Here is a 9,495-nt window from a genome sequence, read left to right as displayed (position 1 = left end):
TCGAATTGGAACTGGCTCCAGATTGCCATATGCTTATAAAGCTTAGCCGGTAAGTTATTCTTTATTGGGCTAGGCCTGAGCCGAATTACTCGGCTTGGCTCAATTATGTCCTCTTATTAATTGGCAGCGATAAATATAATTTGTTCAATTTTAGTTGTATAATTTTTATCGAAGTTACGTTTCCCATTATCTTATTGTAATCCATTTGTACCCATTTTCTTTATTTGTCTTATTGTTGTCTCCTACTATCTCTTTTTCCCTCAAGCTCAAATCATCTAATTAGACCAGGATATATATATATATATATATATATATATATATATATATAGACACACTCAATTTCTGAATTGAACTCAAATGCATATTAAATTTGAGTAACAAACAATTAGAGTTATTTGGGAATTACTTTCAATTTAATTTTTATTTTTAAATTTGTTTCGTGTATATTTTTAGTTAAAACATTACATATTTTTTAATAGCTTTAGTTGTCTTTAAAACAACTTAAAATAATTTTTAAGATGTTTTAATTTTTTTTAAATGAAGATAATTTATCTTTTCGGATAAATATATAAAAGCAGGAAAAAAATTCTAAACAAATATTTAAAAAAAACAATAATAATTTCTCAAACAAACCCTTAAGTTACGTTATCTATATCCTTCTCTCTGTTTAGTGCAAAAGCCGTACGAATTCTTTGTCCTTCTGTTTATTTAGGCTTGAAATATATTTCATTTCTTGATTGAGGAAAAGAGAACAAGTTCAATTTACGCTCCAGTCTATAACTTATCTAATAAGGACTAAAAACGGGACGGAAAACTCCAGAGTGGAACCAAAGGCAATTTGCAAATATATTAATGATGCCAAAAAGATCAAAGTTACAATTTTCAACCGGACAAATTTTAAAACAGATTAGTTTTAGGGATCATTTAGTTAAGATGACGTGTTGAATTTAAGATTGTCTTCCAAAAATACGTGCCTTGAGAGTTGGACTGTCTAACCACTTCGGAGAGAGAGAGAGAGAGAGAGAGAGAGAGTCGGATTGAGAAGTCGAGAAAAAAATTTTTTGTTCATATTCTGTCCTCATATTTATAGGGACTAACTTGTACAATTATATAAATGTTGGAACAATTACGGAAATCACTCTTAATGCAATTAATGCGCTAATTTAATATCAGATTTGCGTAACAATTTGAGTGCAATATAATGATTATTAGTTGGTCGATGTAATCGAGTTTGATAGACCAAGGCAACGGGTCACGTGACGATCTCTCTTGCCGAGATAAAGTCGGTTGGTCGACTAGCTTTGACCAGACATCCTCGCAAGAAGTTCAGTTAGTTGGGACCGTGAACGTGGTCCGCCAATTGGATCTTCCATATTGCATGTCAGTCAGCTTGATCGAGCGCACGGTCGGTCATCAGATGGCTTGTTTAGAGCATTTAGTCCCACCTTTCGATTGTCCGTCCATCATCGTTGGTCGTTTGATTGTTTTGAGATTCATGTTACCAATTTTGGTGCATGTATATTTGTTCCAAGAGTTTTCCTGCCTCGTCATAATGATAGCCACGATGAGGACAACAAAACTATTGAGAGGGAGAGACGAGCTTTCGAAGGCCATTTATTCAATGGACAAATTTTAATTATATATGAATATTCTTTGATCGTCGATAGTTTTTAGTATTTTCATGACACTATCTTACTACAGACGAATCTTTTAGGTTTGAGGATCATGAAGACGACAGACTATCAAAAGATGCTACTAAATCCGCTCCCACTGCCACAAGGCATTATCGATGTGCCTCCACCAGTGCTTGATGTGGGGGGCATTTACCACTCAGTCCCTTGCCTACAGCTGGTCCCACTCTTTTGTCCTTGCTTGGCCACTTTAGTGGCTCCTAGTGGAAGCAGTATGATTGTTTGCAGCTTTCCTCCAATTTTATAGAGCGGTGAGCGAATGTAATTAGACCTTCTTTGGGAGCAGTTGATCCTTCCAAGGGAGTAGCCAGAGATTCTGCTAAAGATTCAATGTGGGAATTGTCGATTCGTCTGGCCACCACAGATCAGAAGTGGCGGCCTTATGAACGGAGTCACCACATTGAAATTTGGGTTGGTGGGTCTGGTATGTGAGTTGGGGCACTTTGTGAGTCGATCGCTCTAGGTGGAGAGTTCTAGCGTTACACCGATCAGGTGGAGCAAATTAGATTAGGTGGAGAGTTGGTCCTTCAAAGGTTCATTTGGAAGAGGTTTGTCTCGACTGTAGCCTTGGAAGGCCAATTTATAAAACACTTTTTTTGAGATATGTAATGATGTTACTTGTATTAAAATGACATTTAAATAAATATGAAAGGATGTTGGTGTGACACTTATCGTTATGTGACGCCTTGTTTCACACATATGCCCTATAATTAGGGTGAGGGACCGGTTTTTACCCTTTACCCTTTTTGATTTCTTTCTCCGTGCTTTCGATCCTACTAGTTCTTTCATCTTTGGGCCTTCTTTTGCTCCTTGTGATGGCTCCTAAATATTCTCCAATATTTTTTGCCTCTATAAAAGGTGTCGATCCTTCATTGATGGTAGAGAATGATGTGAAGGAGTTGTAAAGGAAATATGTTTTTTCACAACAACAACATCTTTCGGAGGATGTCGGAATCAGTGCATGAGATGGACAATGTGGGTAAGGATCTAGAAATTTATTGGGACCAACTTAAGTACAGACTCTGGTTTCCGCTATGTGACAAGCTCCAAAGCATTTTTAATATGTTCGGGTCATTCCTTCTCATGTGTTGACAAATTACATAGCCGCTATAATGACCTTCAATCTTTTTGCCATTGAAATGCATCTCATGGTTGAAAAATTGATTTATATACTTTTACTCGTTCAAGGTTGATAAGGAGTGCTTTACCATGTTTTTGGGCTGTAAGAAACTCAAACTGTTTGGAGATGAAAATAAGATAAAAGATTTACGACAACAATTCTTTGTCAGTTCCTGCTCTATCGACTAGGGTGTTCAGACCAAGCTTTCGAAGCCTATATGGGATAAGGTGAAGTCCCTTTTGAAGGATATGCACATCACTGATGCGATGTTGGTCAGTTGTCATCTCTAGATCTCATTGTACATTGCTAAGGCAACAATCATCTGAATATTGAAGGGTCAGAAGACTACAAATTGATGGTGTTTCTCAAACATCAATGACGAACCCAAGCAAAGGCGGCAAAGGAGAAGGTGGTGTTAGGTAACGAAAGCAGAAGTGTCCCTTTACAATAGGTAACTATGTAGAAGATAAGGATCCCCTCCTTAGTAGTGTGCCCTCAAAATATAATGCCTCTTTGCCTAAAACTTAGTTATTATTCAAGATAGTTGACCAGTGAGGTTACTACTATTGCTGGCAAAATTTATTTCTCATTTTATTAATGCAAGAGAAGGTGATGGGAGGAGGAATGTTTTTGAAGGGACTTGTTGACCTCACTTTTGGTTGAGGTTTAGTTTTTCTTCTTTAGTAGCCTAAGGTCTAACCATAGGACTTTCCTGTTTACTATTCCTAGAAAACTATAAAAGGAACCCTCACCATTAGAAATTCTAAACTCTTCATTCCTCATCTTGAAGTTCCACATATTGGTCCTAATCTCTAGCACTTAGTAGGTGGGGTCAGTATGGAGGATATCAAGGAGAGTCCCCAAAGGACTGCTGACCTTAGGGCTGATTCTGGGTGTTATTCTGGAGCTAGTTCACTCACTTACACTCACTATCACCTAGATCCACTTACAACTCTAAACCCAAAATTGTTGACTTAACCCAAAACTCTAAACCCAAAATTGTTGACTTTGATCCCTTAATCTTTCGGGAAACTCATGTAGATTGTCCCCTAGACCTACTAGCCCTAAACTAAGGTTTAGCTAAGAATAGTACATAAAAGACCCAAATGGGGATTGCATTGGTCTATGGCTCATACATAGTGGTTGGCACCCCAATTCTACAAAAAAAAATCCAACTTAGCCTTTTGCCCCTAAATCCACCCAAATTACTTAAATGCCCTTGAAACCCTGAATTTGGCCAAATATCCCAAATTCACCCAAAATACCAAAACTTGTTCAAAAATCATTTTAACCATTCCAAAATACCCAAATTGCCTAAAACCACCCAAAATTGCCAAAATTACTAAAATTACAAAAATACCATTGGTGGCCCAAACTTTCCCAAAACATCCTAAATTACTTCAAATGTCTCCAAAACTAATTGGGACCTATCAATTCAAACCAATTTGGCCAATTTGACCATTTTGACTAAAACCCCCAAATTGCCTTTAAAGGCCCAATTTTTCCAAATTTATCCCAAATATCCATCAATTTGGCCCTAATTCCACCCCAATTTCAATTTAAAACTCAAATTCATCTTTCATATGATCAATCAAAACCAAATACAAGCCTAATTGACCCATGCTTTGAGATCAATTTTGATCCAAACCAAAACCCCAAATTTTAGCCCATGACTAATCTCATCTAATTGAACACCACAACCTACTCAATTTGCCCCAATTTAATTCCTAAACTCTTCATAACAAACTTACACATCAAATTGGACCTTCAAATGGTCTTGATCAAGCCTCAAATTCACTCAATCTCAACCCACATTCAAAATCCCCAAATTTGCCCCAAATTGGCTGTCTTTAAATTCAACCAAACTGAATAGCCTAACCCCAAAATTGGCACCCAATTGATGTTGAGAACTCTTCATGGTTTTCTTATAGATCATTTTCAACCATCCAATTTGATTTAGCCCAACTTTAGCCAAACCTAGACCCAAGTCTAACCCAATACCCCCAAATTGACCAAATGCCCAAAATGCCTCAAATTGAACCTCCAAATCAATTCAAAATCACTACAAATATTTTCAAAATCTCCTGTGACAATCATCTACACAATATTGATCAATAAATTAAGCTCAATGTCATGGATAGCCTAACCAAAATCCAACTTCTACTCAATTTGACCCAAATTGAACACATGCACAAAAATTGACTAAGCCATGCCAAAGTCACCAAATTGATGACACCACAATCACTAAAACACCGTATTGACCAGGCTAAACCCCTTTAAACCAGCTTGGTGAGCTATGGACCAAGGATCCCATAATTTAAGGGATCTTATCTCATTTATGTGCCTTAACCAAAATATCCCCTCCATCACCACTTTCCATTAAGGGTTAATCATAATTAACCCTCTCCCTGGCTCACCTGACCACCTGGACACCACCCCTGGCCCTGTCGGCAGGCCTAGTGGACAAAAAATGCCAAAACTGAGAGCCACCACCCCTAAATCAAACCCAATTTCAACCCTAGAGGCCAGCTCATCCTAATGGCTCTTTAGAACTTTTATGCCCTCCACATAAGAAGATTATTGCACCCACTAATTGGCTCTGAGCTCCACCCCAAGCCCCTTTATAAAGGCTCACCTCCTCCATTGCTAAAGAAGAGAGTTCCAAATCCTTAGGGAAACTCTGCCAAAATCTCACCAGAGACTCTTCAAGCATCCCTAAGCTCAAGCCAACTATCTTCCCCCTCTGGTTCCCTCTGTGAGAGTTCAATTTTGAGCTAAAAAATCAGGCCAAAACCAAGACATATTCCTCCACAGCTCTACAATGAACCAAACTCCAATTAATTGTGCTCACACCATCACTAGAGTGAAAGGAGTTGATTCCCCACAAAAGCTCCCTCTGAAACGGCCTCTAACCTAGCTCTTGGCCAACACCTGAAATTCACCTTGATAAAAATCATATCTAGAAAACTCACTTGGGCTTGATACTTCATATGGAGGTTCGTTGGATCTAATCGAAGCTACCACAACCATCTGATTGAGGCTTCTTCTCTCAGACATTGATTTTGAGCTCTAAGCCTAGTCGGAGCTTATTTTGATTCTCCATTTGTAATGACTTGATTTCATACTAGATTAACCACATAGATGTGTTAGTCTCGAGTAGATGAAGGTTTAGAAATAAACCCCGTACAATTTGGTTGAGTCTAGACGAAGATCTTAAGGTTTTAGTGTGAACGGCTTACATGTTAGGTCGCTTGGGGACGATAACGGAGAGCTGTTTGATCGCATGTTTATTTCATCAACAGAGGAGATCGAGTCGGACAGACTCTTGGTGCGTGAACCGCGGGCCACATGGCAGCTGAGGTGGATGACAGTGACGAATGGGAGCACACTGTGTGTGAGTTCAAAGCCGTTGTAGGTTGAGGTAACGCCACTTAGGATAAGTAGAAAAATATGAATTTTATGAATTATTTTAAATGTCTAAACTTCAAAAATCGATATATTTCTCTAAAAAAATCATAAAAATAAATAGAAAATATGCTCTTGCTGAGTAACACAGGAGAATAATGTGGACTAAAAATAAAAAATATTTTCTTATTCCCTGATTTTAAATTAATTTAATACCCTACGGAGTATTTTAATTCATCATAATCAAACATTGCTCACCATGACTTAAAATTTTGAGAGTTTATTCCTCATGATAGAGACTATGTTTCTTAATTTTTCCAAAGTCAGAGGACATCTTTATGCTTCTAGCACTAATTTTCAAGCTAAGGTAACTATTTTGGCTATTTTAATTTTATAAATCAAACTATCATTTAGAAAATTTTTGGAATAATTTTAATATGTTTAGTGTGGTCAGAGAAGTTTAGGAAAAATATCATGAGGTCTTGAATTATCTTGTAAATTTCTATAATTTATTAAATGTAAATATTTTGTGTTAATTGATGTAAATTATATACTTATCCAAAATTGACAAAATTAATCCCAACATGTTTATAAAAATCATGTTTATCCACTATAAAAATCTGAAAATTATTTGATTGAGTTCAATTATTAAAGTTGATTTTCTAAGAAACCTTATATTTTTGTATAAAAATAATTATAATAAATTAAATCCAATTGGGAAAAATATGAAAGAGGTTTTCTGAATTCCTTGCAATCAGAGGCATTTGGGAAAAATAAAAATTATTTTTTTTAGAAAATACTTATTTTTTTAGCCTTATTTTGAATTTTAAAATAATTAAAAATAATTAAAAAATCCCAAAAATATCAAAATATTTCAAAATGTACCTAATTATTCTTTGATCACTTGGGACTCTTTAAAATATTTTTCCTAATTTTTCCTAAGTTAAAAATAAATTTTAAAGGCTTAAAAGTGGATTTTCTTAATTTTCTCATTAGAATAATCATAATAAATTGATTAAAAAAATCATGAAGTTTTGTCTAACATGAAGTTTTGTAAAAAAATCATGAAGTTTTGTCTAAGTATTTCTTTGACCTAGGGAAACCTCTAATAATTTTCTCATAAATAAAAAACTTTATTTTGGAAAAGCCAAATAAATAAATTTCTAAAGTATCCTATTTTCTGAGTTTCAATAAACATTTAAATTAAACGTTGAGAAGTCCACATATTCTCCTCTGACATTATAATTACCTCATGGATATGACACTCTAAACCCTCAAAGTCAATTGGGTTATGTTTAATGAGTTATAAAGTGAAGTGCCCTAAGGGCAAAGTAGTAATTTTAGAGTTTGGTATCTTAATCAAAATTTAGGATTAACCAAGGGAAAAAGGGTAATTTTGAGCTTAATAAACATGTTTGGATGATTGAAATACAATGGAATTAAAAGGTAGAAACTCACTCACCACCCTTGCACAACATCAACAAAATCATAATCCTCCTAACCTTCATAACTTAGATGTCAATTAAAATCAAACGATTCTTAAGTGATGGGCTTAAGCGTCTTTGTGCGGTATCAACCCGCACAAATTAATAGGATGTCGTGTTCCAATTAAGGGCATCCGGGTTTCCCGACATGCAACGCCAAGATTCCCACACGGATACCAACTACAGGGGCATTTTTGGAATGCCCGGACTACAACGTCCTCCACCTGTAGCATTACCGTACTCTGGAAGAGTACATGTCCACCAATGATTGATTTCAGATCACCGATCACTTGATGGGTGAATCATATATTCCGCTGGATACAGAGATAACAGTGACCAAATGAAAATATGTTAAGATTTTTATACCTATTTTACATTGATTTTGATGATATTGCACTTTAAAGAAGGGTATTTTTGATGTTTTATTGCAGGTATGATGAATTATGATCATTAGAGCAAAAAGATACAAAAACGGTGCAATTTGGGGCAAAAACGAGCAAGAAATGAGATTTTGCCCTTACACCTTTCGATAAGTCTTTTGATACTTAATCATTTTTACACTTCTTGCATATTTTTGAATGAGATTACACTATAAAGAAAGGTTATTTTTATGCTTATTTTATAGAGCTATCGTTTAGGAACACAACGCAACTGAAATGGGGAAAAACGGAGCTAAAATGAAGCCAAACAGAGCGAAACGGTGGAGCAGCGCAGTCTGCTAGCAGCGCAGTTTGCAAGCCGACGGCAAGATTTACCCGAGAAGACTGAAAAATGACAGAAAAGCTCGCCGACAGCGCCCTCGAGCCCACCGACGACGCCCGGGACGGTTATGGGCTGAATTTCAATGTATTTGGACGCTTTTTGGAAGGGTGCTTGTGGCAACTCTTCAAAATTTGTCCCTACACTTTAAAATAACGAATTTAGGTTAGAAAAAGAGGGGATTTGTGCGAGAGGAATGTTAGAAAAAATGTGGAGAAAGATTAGGATTTTTAGAATAGGAGTAGAAATGTAGATTTCTACCCTTTTGGAGAGATTAGAGAGGATATTTTGAGAGAATTTGTAAGGAGATGTTCTAGCTTTGCATGGATCGGCTGGAGACTTTATGGGAGAGATTTTCTTCTTTCTCTCGAAGGGAAAAATCTAAGTATTGTGTTCTCATTATCTTATGATTTTGTAAACATTTATCTAGTGGATTTGTTTTCATGAAATGAAGTTTTTCGTTGTGTTTAATTCGTGCTTTGTGATGTGTTTTTCTTACTCTCTCTTCTTGTTTTGAAATAATGGTATGAGAAGATTATGCCATTATTTTCATTTTACTTTTCTTTTGTAATGAGTAGAATTCATGTTTAGGATTTTGTGATGTATGTTAGAAGCGGATTTAGTTATCAATATGATGGTTTTTACTTGCACTTTATTTACATTACAATAAAGGCTTGTTGTAGTGTTAAAATTTATTCTAATTTCATTGATCCGAAAGGGCGGTGTAATTTTCAACTAAGTAGAACCACATTCAAATTCTATGGATGTTTAAGTTCATGGGAGTTAAATGCAAATAAATAGGAAAATATACTTTGATGGGCGTAGAATTGGAGATTTTAGGGTGATAGACTAAAATCCCCAATTCGGTCCTATTGTTTGTGTACTGAAGCGATGAACTAAAGTGAGACTTAGCCTTAAGGAGAAGGGAAGTGGGAGCTCTGAAATGAGAGTCAGTATCCTCCCAACCTAACCATAGATTTAGGGACTAAACTTGAGATTAGCTAATGATTTTCTATAACAATTTTATGCCTGGACT

Source organism: Phalaenopsis equestris, unplaced genomic scaffold (assembly GCF_001263595.1).
Source record: "Phalaenopsis equestris unplaced genomic scaffold, ASM126359v1 Scaffold000323, whole genome shotgun sequence".
Classification (NCBI taxonomy): Eukaryota; Viridiplantae; Streptophyta; class Magnoliopsida; order Asparagales; family Orchidaceae; genus Phalaenopsis; species Phalaenopsis equestris.
Note: the sequence above shows the minus strand (reverse complement) of the source record.